Raw genomic sequence first — 13,227 nt, 5'->3', positions numbered from 1 at the left:
GTGGTCTGGTTTGAGCAGGGCCAGCGGGTGCCAGGGCAGCGGGTTGGCCGGGTGCCCGCTGACGGAGATCGGGACGAAAGACGGCTCCGGACCCAGGTTAGCCCTCCAGCTAGGCTGCCCAGCCACAAACCCCAGGAGAACCACTCACTCGTTGGGTGACCCTGTGCAGGTTCCTTATGTCAGTGCCTTAGTTTCCTTGTTTTTAAAATAGGGCTGAGGATAGTGCATGCTTCCTGGGGTTGTGGTGGGAATAAATGAATCAACAGGTGTAAAGCTTGTAGGACCCTACCCAGCCCATAGTAAGCGTTATATAAGGCTTGATATTATTACAGGTAGTTGAGCACCAGAATTCCCATGTCCTCTTCTCAGGTTCCATAATTGGCCCTGCCCTTTCCCTCTCTGGAAGGCCTGTCACAATCTGCTTATGCCTACTGTCACCAGGAACGAGAAGCGTGGTGCACAGATGCCCTCACACACACCCCTCCAGTCAGTCCCCTCACCCTGGCCCAGGTCCCTCTCCCCTCTCCCCACCCTAGGGAAAGCCTCAGCTCTCCTTGGGGAAGGGGGGAGATTTTCGGGCCCCACCTGGGCTGGGTCACGGACCAGAGTGTGAAAAGCTGGGAAGCTCTGAAATCTGAATCCTTGTCCCAACCAAATTACCTCCATGACCTTGAGTCAGACACCCTCTGGGCCTGATTTTTTTCCTGAGTGGAATAAATTTATTGCTTTTTTGAGTACACATTTATTAGGTGTAGGCACTGGCCTGGCCTGCCCTAACAACTTCAAGGGTTGTAGTGAGGATTACCTGAAATGATACAGGTGGAAGTGAGTCATGAAGTTCCATAAAGTTCCACACATTCTACAGTCCTGGAATTATAGGAGGCCTGCCAGGTCACACAGTGCCTGACTTCCCACTCCTCCCACCTCCCAGCCATGTCAGCTCCAGGAGATTAGGGATTTTGATCTGCTTTGTCCTCAGAAATGTCCCCAGCACCTAGCAGAGTGCACATAATAGGTGGCCAATAAATGTTTGAATGAATGAATGAATGAATGTTCAAATTTGGCCTCTCAGGGTAGGAATCTTCTTTGTAGCCCTCCTGACATCTGGCTTCGGTGTGAAGACTTTAAGATAGCCTATAAGTATCTGAAAAAAAAAAAAAAATATATATATATATATATATATATAACTGAATCACTTTGCTGTATACCTGAAACTAACACAATATTGTAAATCAACTATACTTCAATTAAAAAAAATTTTTTTTAAATAGCCTGTAAGTGACATTAAGATAGTGCCCCCATTGCACACTCTAATTACTAGAACATTAGTTCTACTTATACTGGGCTGAAATCTACCTCCTTCCAACTTTCTAGACACAGCTCTGCCCGCTGAAGTTACACAGGACTCCCTCCTTCGTGAGATTTTATCTGTGAGTGATTATTATTCTCTTAACCTGTGTAGAGGGAGCCCCAAGCACTGTGTACAGATTTAGCTCCACTGCTGGCCTCAGCCCCACCTGCCTGGGGCTGAGCTGGGGAAGCACTGCTCTACAAAAGAACAACTCAAGGAATTTGAATGAATGGATGAATGAATGAATGATTTTAGTGATCCTCAGGTCTTGGGAAGCTGTTTCTCCCAAAGGCCCTCATCAGAACATGATGAAGTCGCTGGTGCTGCAACAGGAGCGATTTAGGGTAAGCTTCTAGGGATTCTCAGGTGTTGTAATGCCCTGGGCCTAAAGCACACAGAGCTCTCCCCCACCCGACCCCAAGCAGCAGGGCTGAGTGGGCGCCCGCCAAATTAACTTACCTTTCTCCACCACCCAACCCCTCAGGATCTGAAGACATTCATTTACACTGTTGAACTTCCTCCAAGCCCTTCCCACACATACCTGTGTTAGAGTCCTGCTTTGTATCGCCAGCTAGAGCTAATGATTTACACTCAAGTCCAGATGAAAGGGCTTGGGGGCCCAGTGGGGGAGGGAGGGAAGCAGGGAGAGGCTTTGAAGCCTACTAGGTTTGGGGAATGAATTACAGTCCCTTGTGGCCCATGTCCTACACCGCAAGTTAGTTCCCTTGGCCAGACATACCGCTCCTTTCCCTCTTCTTCCAAAAGCCACTACAGTCTCTTACAGGAAACCTTCCTCACTTTTCTCTATCCCCATCACCCTGCCCTACCCTCACTAATGTCTAAAGCAGTAATTTTCAAATGGAGGTGTTTGAGCAGAAGAGTTGACTAACCAGCATATAAATATATATATATATTTTTAAATTTTATTTATTTATTTATTTTTGGCTGCATTGGGTCTTCGTTGCTGCACGCATGCTTTCTCTAGTTGAGGCGAGCAGGGGCTACTCTTCCTTGCAGTGCGCGGGCTTCTCATTGCAGTGGCTTCTCTTGCTGCAGAGCAGGGGCTCTAGGCGCACGGGCTTCAGTAGTTGTGGCTCGCGGGCTCTAGAGCACAGGCTCAGTAGTTGTGGCGCACAGGCTTGGTTGCTCCGTGGCATGTGGGATCTTCCCAGACCAGGGCTCGAACCCGTGTCCCCTGCATTGGCAGGCGGATTCGTAACCACTGCGCCACCAGGGAAGTCTAAATATATTTTTTAAATAAAATTAATAGAATAGTATAAAAAAACTAAATCAGAGTGCATCCCATGTGGTAAGGGTGAATACTGTTATACTGTTTCATGAAACTCTTGATGTATACGTCGAGAGAGACAGAGGGAGAGATCTGTTATATATATTACTGTGGATTTTAATCAAAAAAGTTTAAAAGCCGCAGTCTAGAGCAGTTGGTTCTGTCATTTTGATGGCATATATCTGGGTCTGGATATATGACCCGTCTGCCTTACCCATTCCTCTTCCTCCTTCTGCCTCTAGACAGTATCCAAGAGAACTTTCTGCAGTAACGGAAGTATACTATATCTGTGTTGTCCAATATTGTAGCCACTAACCACACAGGGCTACTGAACACTTGAAATATAGCTAATGTGACTGAGGAAATTATATTTTTTATTATATTTAATTCTGTTAATTTAAATTTATTTATTTTTTGTTTTGTTTTTTAAACAATCTGGAGTTCAGTATTTTTATTATTTATTTATTTATTTATTTTTGGCTGCGTTGGGTCTTCACTGCTGTGCGCGGGCTTTCTCCAGTTGCGGCGAGCGGGGACTACGCTTTGTTGTGGTGCGCGGGCTTCTCATCGCAGTGGCTTCTCCCGTTGCAGAGCACGGGCTCTAGGCAGGCGCGCTTCAATAGTTGCAGCATGCAGGCTCAGCAGTTGTGGCGCACGGGAGCACGGGCTCTAGGCAGGCGCGCTTCAATAGTTGCAGCATGCAGGCTCAGTAGTTGTGGCGCACGGGCTTAGTTGCTCCACGGCATATGGGATCTTCCCAGACTGGGGCTCGAACCCATGTCCCCTGCACTGGCAGGCGGATTCTTAACCACTGCACCACCAAGGAAGTCCAGCTGATCTCTGAGCTTCTCCACGCAGTTGTGGAGGATAAACAGTTTTATTCTTCTCCCATTTCGAGATATTTCAAGAGAAGCACTTGTGTGGATATGTGATTGGAGTAAAATGCTGTGAGATGAAAAAGCCCCAAGGCCAGCTTCCCCCTCAGATTCTGCATACATAACACACCCAAATGATCCAGTATTGCCCTCTCACTACCTTTTGAATGAATGAGTGAACGAATGAACAAATAAATGAGTGAGTAACCTACCAAGATGGGACTCTACAGGCAGAACACTCAAGGGAAGGAGTAATAAGGAGAGTAGGGGGATCTTTTAAGCTGGTAACAGTCATCTTTCTCCCTTTGTAGCTCCTCTTTGTACAAAGAAATAGAAGCCAGTGGGAGAATAGTTGAACTTCCTCAGTCTGTGGCCGCACTTCACAGCCACAAACTCTCCGGAAACCTCAAAGGCTTTCCAACAGGCCCCAACCTAAGCCATCCTAGCCAGAGGAAAATCCTGTATGTTACAAAAGCTATAGAGTGAATATTAAAGCATGGGGAATGAATACTAAGATCATGTAAGGTAGTTGCTACCATTTTTTAAAATTTCCAGGTACAGAAATTACACAGCCTCCCTGAGTCACTTAAACAGCCTTTGTAATAGGAAGTGCTAAAACTATAAATCTTGCTATCATTCAGGAATGCTCAGTGCAAATGTTTATAGGCCCCAGGCACCATTTTCCACCTCTCCTTTGAAGGGCTTTGCAGTTCTCCTCTGGGGTCAATCCTGCATTCCACACGTGTTCAAGGAAGGAGGGGCAGGTTCCTACTTTGGGGATAGCTTGAACCCGGGTGGAGACCTTAGCCCTAACTGATTCAAAACAAGAAAGTGTTCAAATAAAAATTCAAGCAACAAAGTATGAGACAAGGATTCAAGAAAGGTCATGAGCTAAATTCAGAGCCAAGGAATGGCAGGGCAGTAAACACTACAGGAGTTCAGAGGAAAGACGGTGATCAGGATTCATGCACAAGTGGAATCCAAGGGATGCTAGGGCTTGTGCACTGGGAGAGGTGTGCGTTCCAGCTGAGAGAATAATGAGGACACGGTCCCCAAGGTCAACTGTGTGCCTAGCACATAGTAGGTATTCAATAAATACATGTTCATAGGGTCCCAGAGAATCTGAGTCTGCTCTTGGCTGTAGCAATGGCAAGAGAGCATGGGTGGGCAAATACCAGGTCTCAGGCAGTCAGCCCATCACCAGGGAGATAATCTCGGACCAGCAGGAGCATACGGTGGGGCTGAGCTGAGCCAAAAGCACAGACAAAAAGGTCTTTTCCCTGCAGCTACTATCTAGGATGCCAGCCCCCTAACTGCCCCAAGACCTCGGGCCTAAATAAGGAGGTGACATCCTGCCTGTTGACCCTGGCTCTGCCCAGCCGGGGTCTCAAAGGCCTGCTGCCCACCTTAGCGCTGCTTTGAGCCTGTCTGGCACCAGGCCCAGCCACGCTCTGCTCCGCAGAGCTCTCAGATCCTTGGGTTGGCAGGGCTAAGGGTGGCTGGACTGTGACAGCCCTGGTCAAAGCAAAGCCTTGCTAGGGTTCCCTGGAGCTGTCTTTCACATGCCACCCACTTCCAGGCCTCTATCACCCCTCCCCAGCACCCCCCCAGCAAGTTCTCTGGCTTGTTCAAGCTCCCACTAAGTAATGTACAATCATCCTTAAAAGGCAATATCAAGCCCTTATCTAACAATTTCAAACGCCAGAAAGCTCTGAAGACCAGAAGTTTTTTTAGTTCCGCAGCCAGGGACCAGGGATTGAAACTGCGCCCCCTGCAGTGGAAGCGTGGAATCTTAACCACTGGACCCAGAAGTTTTTTGTAATTCACTCACCTGCAAAACCTAACCTAGAAACATCTAGGTTTTAAATATTCCACCTAGAAGGAATGTTTCTGCGTCTCACTGCATAAATAGTAAAGTATCTGATTCCATGATTCCAGGGGCCACCTCAAACCTCACTGGGGTTTTTCCTTATACATTATAGGCACTACATTTCCTTTCTAAAATCTAAAAGATTCTGAATCCCAAGAGTCATCTGGACCTCAGGGTTGGGTTTCAGGGTTTGTGGATTTGCAGCATCAGCCCAGGCTTAAATTTAGAGCGAACAGATTCCAAGCTTGAAACGCCTGCTCCTTAGAGCTGATTGCGGGGAGGGATCCCAGGAAGACAAGACAGGGTGGGGGGACGCGGACAGCTCAGGCAGTAACTATTTCCCAAATGGGACACAAGTGCAATGTTTCCATGCTTTAACAATCACACAGCAGCCCAGGGACATACCTGCTGCCTAGCAGCCATGGCTTCACCCTTTCCAGCGGTCAGACCTTGAGCAACACACTCATTTCCTCCCATGGGTTTCTTCATTTAAATGAACCCACCTTGGAGGAGCACAGGGTGGGGATGAAAGTAAATGAAACGCATCGCACCCTGAAGGAACTCAGTGGGCATGGGCTACCTCGATTTTTCCTTCACCCGGTGAAGTCTTCCTTGACAGCCCTGTACTGCTAGGCCCCTGTGGGCAAGACAACATATAAGTTACAGGGTGAACTCAAGGAGAGATAGAATGTGCACACCTAAGAGTGAAATTGGACTGAGAAGATCAACGTAAGATCTCAAGGGAGAGGAGAGTTTGGCCCAGAGAAAAGGAAGCTTGGGAAGCAAGAAAGGTGCCCTGGGCGGTGTCAGGAGACCTGGGTTGGGTCAGGCTGACTCATTATGCAACTCTAACGTAGCTCTTTCCTCTCTGGGCCATTTTTCTCACTGACAAACTACATCTAGCCTTCAGTCTCCTCTGAGTTCCCTTCTACTTTCTGTAATGTCAAGTATCTGAAGGCCTGTCACTTAGGAGAAGAGAAATTAGAGCTGGTCTTTGTAACTCCCAGGGGAGCAAAGTGAAGGACTTGGTAAGGGGCTCTCCCACAATCAGGATGCCCGCCGCATCCTCACCCCAGTGAGGCAGCCTGGGGACTGGGCATTGGGCAGGGAGTCAGAGAAGGGGGCCATGGCATGAAGAAAGGCAAGTGGCCTGCCCTGGGACAAGGAGAGGGAGGAATGAAAACCCAAGGGTCTGGGATCCCAGCACGCTTGCTGAATGTTCTCTCCCTTCCTGTAATAGCAGCTGCAAACGGCCCAGGCCTAGATTCCCAGAGACATCCCGGAAGGCAGTCCAAGAGCCCAGCCAATGCCCCCACAAAACAATCCCGGAGAGATCATTGCCTCCATTCGCTGTCTTGGGGAGACATTCTCCTAGACCCAGGATCTGCGTTCCAGTGAACAATTCTCTTCCCAGGACTTGACTTCTGGGGGTTGGTAAGGCCTGGGTCTGGGGGTCACGAGAGAGAAAGGAGACAACCTGGGGAGCCTCTGTGACTGGACTGAGCCTCTGGGATGTACTCCCGACTCAGTGAGCTTGCTCCAAACCATCCCCTTGCTCTTGAATTTCTTCCCTCTGCTTGCTTCTCCATTCCCCACTCCCACCCGCCACCCCACCACTGAGGTCAGAGCCTGCAGAAGCCAGGCGGCACCAGTGAACTGAACCCTTCCCTGAATGGTGCCAGGTCATCTGGTCCAGAAGAGTTCACCCTGTCCTGTGCCACCCGAGAGGCAGGGAAGCTCCACTGTGGACAGAACCACTGGCCAAGTGTGGACCCAAGGGCTGGAGAATCCCTGGATTGGGAGATGGGGGGACGTGTGTCTCCTGGCTCCCTCAGTCCCACGCATCCTGGATCTCTGCTCCAAACATTCTTGGGCCCGCTGCGACAGTGGCAACAGCAAAGGGTAAGAAGCGGGGGAGATAAGAGACCATGGGACCCTTACCTCTCTACCCTGGACAACAGCCCACACTTTACTTCCAGAATTATCTGTAAATCCCCATCTGTCCCCTATCACCACTCCCTCCCCCGACAAACACCTTCATTGTTGAAAGTATAAAATCCCACCTCCTTATTCTTGCATTCCATCTCTCCTACCACCCCGTATTTGTCTCCCTACTTAACTCTCCAGTCTCCTCCTTCTGCAAACTCTTTGCTCCCTAACAATGTTTCCTCAGCTGCCTCCTGCCCACGCCTCTATAATCCCCCTCCTCTTCTGTTTCCTACATCCCACACTTCCCTCAAGGCTCAGCACTAATGACACCTCCTCCCTGAAGTCTTCCCCATAGCTCTGGCACCGGATCCTGGCACCCTCTCATTAAGACCACTCATCGAGATTGTTCTTTTAGTACTTGGGGTGCCTGGTCCCATATGTTGGCTGGAATTGATTGTTTGAATGAAAGGTGTATTGATCCAATGATGGCACCTGTTCTACCATCCTGGAAGAGAGAGGATAGAGAAGCCCATAGCAGGGGTCATTGACCCCCAAGCCCAAACCCAAGAGATGTTCATATTATGATTAAAGTGAGATGTCCCCCTCCAGGTTCAGAAGCACAGGCCCTGTATAAGATGAGGAAGCCGTAAGGGATGAAAAGAGACCCAAAGATGGAGGCAAGGGCTGAAGCAGGGGGCATGGAAAGCACTTGGGAAGCAAAGATTCACTCCCCCCAGGGAAGAGGATAAATTGCAGGGACTAAGGGGGGCAGAAACTAGTACCTGGGAAAGAATGTGTTATTCATCCTAGAAGAAAGAAAATGGAAGCTTCCTGGAGGGGAGGGGGTGCTGATCTTATCTGAAGTTTACATTCCAGAGGGCCCCTGCTGCTTCTTGTCATCTTAATTAGAAAATACCTGAGGATCCCCGCTAAGTGCTGGGAGAAAGGAATTCAGGCGCCTCCCCTGACCCCCACGCCAGTCCTGCTCCCTTCACCTCTGACCTCCGGGCTTGCTGTGTGGCTTTCTGTTCTTCATCTACATTGGGCGGATCCTTTAAGCTAGATTCCTTGAGAGATAATATGAGAGGGTCTGGGAATTGTCAGGACTCCACTCCTGCAGAAAAAAAAAAAAAAAAAAATCAGTGCCATCCCCAACATCGCCCTTCCCCACTACCGTGGTATGGGGTGCTGACACTTCACCCATTCATTTATCTGGCCGTCCATTCAAAGTCATTTATTAGGGCCTCCTATATAGGTGCCAGACACAATGCTGGGGCACAGACAGTTAGTCTCTGTCATCGATAATATATGATAAAACCTTTAATCCAGCTATAAACATGCTGTGAGTGGGTGGAGACAACGTTTGTCTTCCAGATGTCTCGGAAGCAGTGACATCTGAGCTGGTCTTTGAAGGATCCATACAAGGTGGCAAGGGTGGTAAGGCTCGGAAGCGCATTGCAAGCAGAGGGAAGAGCATAAGCCAAGGTCTGGACGCCATCCCTTCCCGCACATCATCAGCTGACCTTCCTCTCTCTCCTCCGTCAGATTTCTTTCTCACTCTGCTAGGTCCTTCCATTGGCATTCAAATACTGTTGTCCACCTTAAGACAAGCTCCCTGGACCACTGACCCAGCAGCTCCTTCCCTAGCTCTCTGCTCCTTTCCACAGGCTCTCCCCTCCCTTGCCCTCGCTCACCCTCAGCCCACTCCAGGCTGGCCAGGACTGCCATCGCCCCACGGCAGCTGCACTAGCCTGAGTTCCCAGAGACACCACATTGTTAAAATCAGTTGACACTGACATTCCTTCTATTCCTTGACCTCTTAGCTTTCAGCAGCTGAATATGAACACTCCCTCCTTCTTGGAACACTCTCCTTCCCTCTTCTCCTTGACACCTCACTCCAGGTTTTCCTCCAGATGTAACTCCTCAGCGTCCTTCCTCAGCTCACCCCCTTTATCTGCTCTATAAACGTGGACATTCCTCTGCTTTTATTCCCTGTACTATTTCCTTGAGTAATCTCACCCATTGCCATGACTTTAACTCCATCTTCTGTAGACCAAAGGCTCCCAATTTTAGATGTCCAACCCAGATCTTCCTTCTGAGCTCCTGATTAGTCTATGGAACTTTCTACCTGATGCTTCCTTTTGTTTTTGTTATTTTTTGTTGTTGCTGTTGTTTGTTTTTGTTTTTGGCCATACCGCGAGGCATGAGGGATCTTCCCTGACCAGGGATCGAACCTGTGCCCCCTGCACTGGAAGCATGGAGTCTTAACCCCTGGACCACCGTGGAAGTCCCTGATGCCTCCTTTTAGATGTCTCTTAGGCATCTCAGATTTAACCGCCACCGGTTCCTTCTTAATTATTGCTCAACTTAGTAAATGACATTCCATCCATCCAATTGCTCACGCCTGAAACCTGGGAATCATATTCAACCTCTCCTTCTCTCTTACCCCATCCCTCTGCAGCTAATGAATTACTAAGTCTACTTCCAAAATAAATCCAAACTTTTCCCCTTCTCTTCATCTACACATGGTGTCCAGGCTGCAGCCATCTCTCCTCTGTACTACAATATCTCCCTAACAGTAGGCCTTCTCGTGGCTGCCTATGACCCCTTAGCTTTCCTCCACACACCATCCAGTGTGGTCTTCTTTAAAAATAACTCTCATCATATCCGTCACCTACTTGGAATCCTTCAATGGTCTCAGAAACGTGCAAACTACATGGTCAGTCCCCTGAGTCTTTCCAGCCCCATCTTTTCCAGTCTCCCCCATGTTCACCAGCCTTCAGCGACACTGGGCTTCACCCGGTTCTTCTAACCAGGCACACTTTTCCAGCCCAAGGACCTGGGAGTGTGGTCCTCTCTGCCAGTCGCACACCCACCTACGCACACACGTTTTCCCTCACTTAGCTCCCTCCTACCTCATGCTCAAAAGATCTCTCAGGCTCTGGCTTCCTCCCCAGGCTCTGGCTAAATGGTCTGGTATCCAGAAGGCGCTCAGTGAACATGGGGAAGGAAGGGAAGACACAGGGAGGGAAGGAAGAGGCATGGTGGGTAAGTGAGGCTCACAGTAAGGAGGTGTATGTGGGAGCAGGGGAGGGCTGAGGGCAGTGTTTAGACAAGTCCTTTGAACTGCCTTTGAGCATTTAGTTTCTTTTCTTTTCTTTCTTTTTTAATAAATTTATTTATTTTTTTTATTTTTGACTGCGCTGGGTCTTCATTGCTGCACGCGGGCTTTCCCTAGTTGCAGGGAGCGGGGGCCACTCTTTGTTGAGGTGCGCCGGCTTCTCATTGCGGTGGGCTTCTCTTGTTGCGGAGCACGGGCTCTAGGCGCACGGGCTTCAGTAGTTGTGGCTCGTGGACTCTAGAGCACAGGCTCAGTAGTTGTGGCGCCCGGGCTTAGTTGCTCTGCGGCATGTGGGATCTTCCCAGACCAGGGCTCGAACCCATGTCCCCTGCATTGGCAGGCGGACTCTTAACCACTGCACTACCAGGGAAGTCCGAGCATTTAGTTTCAAATCTGCACCTGTTTGAATTATTCTGTTTTTTTCCCTGGCACTTCACTGTTACAATGATCACTTTTATCAGATGGCAGTTGATGGCATTGTACACCGGGGACTCCAGCAGGCCCTCCAGAAGCAGCACCCTCTTAACCTTCCTCTGCCCCCTGGTGGCCTTCCAGGAGCAGACGGCTGTTCCCGCCTAACCCGGGACTACCGTGCTGTGCTCTGATTCTCTGCCTTACAGCACCACCATCTGGCCAAAGCTGCTGATAGTTGGTTTCTCCACCCGCATTCACCTCCAATTTCTTTTCAACCTTCCCGCTGGGCAAAGTTCAAAGAATCATGGCCTGTTGGAGTGCAAACGACCTCAGTGGACAAATTCCCATCCAGAGTTCATCTATGCTTGAAGTTCATTTCTTTGGCACAGCCAAAGAAATAAATAAATGTTTTTAAATAAATAAATAAATGTGGGTTTTCCTTATTACCTAAGCAAGATGTGTTCACTGTAGAAAATTAGAAAACACAGATGAGCAGAAATAAAAATTTTAAACCGCCAGAATACCTCCACCTAGCCATTGTTAATTATAACCATTGTTAATACCTTGATGTGTAGCCTTCAAGATCTTTTTGTTTTTGTTTCACAAAAGTGAGATTGGATTGTACCCACTGTTTTGTAATCTCCTCTTTACACATCATATAAATAATGGGATTTTCTTTCCCTGTCAAATAAATATTATTTTTAAGGATTGAATAGTATCCCCTCAATGAATGGATACAGCATAATTTATTTAACAATTCCCCTAGTTGGTATTTTTACCATGGCATAGTGGAAAGAGTTTCGAAATCAGCCCAGACCTCAGTCTGAATTGCTTATTACTCATGGGTGTCACAGGGTGTCAGCCCATGCCACAGAAGGATATGTCTCAGAAAGGAAAACTGACAGTGAACGCCTCTAGGCAGGGCACACCCTCCACGGTCTTCCATGGACTGCACAGTGCTAGGTGACTTACACCACTTCACATGTGTGCCTCTGAACCCTGCAGCATTTGAATTTCAGTTTGAGACCCGGGAAGATACTATCTCATTTGATCTTTAACAAGGACATTGTAAGGAGGGCAAGGCTTTGGGAGCAGTCCACCCTGAGTTAGGCAACAAGGGGGATCGTTGTCAGCAGAGAATTTAAAAACAATAAAACTGACTAAAAGTCTGTTTTTATTATCTTCCTGCGTAGACAATTCTTTTTTTTTTTTTTTTTGGCCTCGCAGTGTGAGGCACGCGGGATCTCAGTTCCCCAACCAGGGATCAAGCCCGCGCCCCCTGCAGTGGAAGCGCAGATTGTTAACCACTGGACCCCCAGGGAAGTCCCATGCATAGACAATTCTAAACAAGGTCAGTGAGGGAATTCCCTGGCGGTCCAGTGGTTAGGACTCGGCGCTCTCACTGCCGGGGCCCTGGGTTCCATCCCTGGTCCAGGAACTAAGAACCTGCAAACTGAGTGGCATGGCCAAAAAATAAAAAATACACAAGGTCAATGATAAAATATTCCATAAGGAAATCTTTTGTTGGTCTAAGTGCTAAACAATTGCCGTGATGACTGTTGAGTTTTGATAATAAATGTGTAAGCTTCAAATGAACACACTTTTCATTACTTACCTTTCAATGAACATAGTATTCTATATGCAGTGGATACCCAGTGTTTTCAACAATGATACCTGTTCGTTTGGAGAGAAGTTTGTAACAGTTCAGAATTGTCCAAGCCCTTGCCCAGCCAGCCTTTGTAATAATACACCTTCCAGGGTTTAAATAGTAGATGGGAAATAGACAACGACCACACACGGTGATTATAAAGAAATAGCCCTTGGCTAACTCCAACTCTGCCATTCTATGTGGACATTTCCAACTTTTACTCGTGTTTAAGATTAAAAATAATGACTGCAAACTGCAAGGTATAATATTTTTGCTTGGTAAGTGTAAACTTCAGGTCATACATGAAATGTTACACTGAATTTGAATAATATCTTTTAAAATAATATTTTTAAATTACTAATTGTTCTTAAGCTAAAAAGTGAATCAAGAAAAGAATGATTCTTTCTAAAAATAATTTTGTCCTGTAGAGGAAGGAGTTTCCGGGTATGCCACTGGAGAAAGACATAATTTCATTTTTTAGATATATTTATTATTGGCTAATTAGAATTATTATGAACTAATAATTTATTTCTTGGTTAATTAGCATTGTTACTAAATTAATAACATTTGCCCTACGATTACTGTATCAGAGTGCTCCAGAGAAACAGAACCAATAGGATATATAGAGATCTAAATAAGATTTATTTATTTTGGTGTTTCTTTTTGACCACACCACGCGGCATGCAGGATCTTACTTCCCCGACCAGGGATCGAACCCGGGCCATCGGCAG

At 47.6% G+C, this 13,227-nt stretch overlaps 1 long non-coding RNA gene across 1 annotated transcript; it reads right to left on the bottom strand.

Annotated features, from left to right (window-relative positions):
* Positions 1-709: 709 nt before the first annotated feature.
* Positions 710-12,692, bottom strand: LOC129391928 (uncharacterized). Its single transcript, XR_008616813.1, has 3 exons — positions 12,464-12,692; positions 8,316-8,427; positions 710-1,144 (listed from the first exon to the last, which is right to left on the bottom strand). It is a non-coding gene; the product is annotated as an uncharacterized lncRNA (long non-coding RNA).
* Positions 12,693-13,227: the final 535 nt, after the last annotated feature.

This window comes from Physeter macrocephalus, unplaced genomic scaffold (assembly GCF_002837175.3).
Source record: "Physeter macrocephalus isolate SW-GA unplaced genomic scaffold, ASM283717v5 random_1085, whole genome shotgun sequence".
NCBI classification, from domain to species: Eukaryota; Metazoa; Chordata; class Mammalia; order Artiodactyla; family Physeteridae; genus Physeter; species Physeter macrocephalus.
The sequence above is the reverse complement of the archived record's forward strand: the minus strand, read 5'-3'. Positions and strand labels throughout refer to the sequence as shown.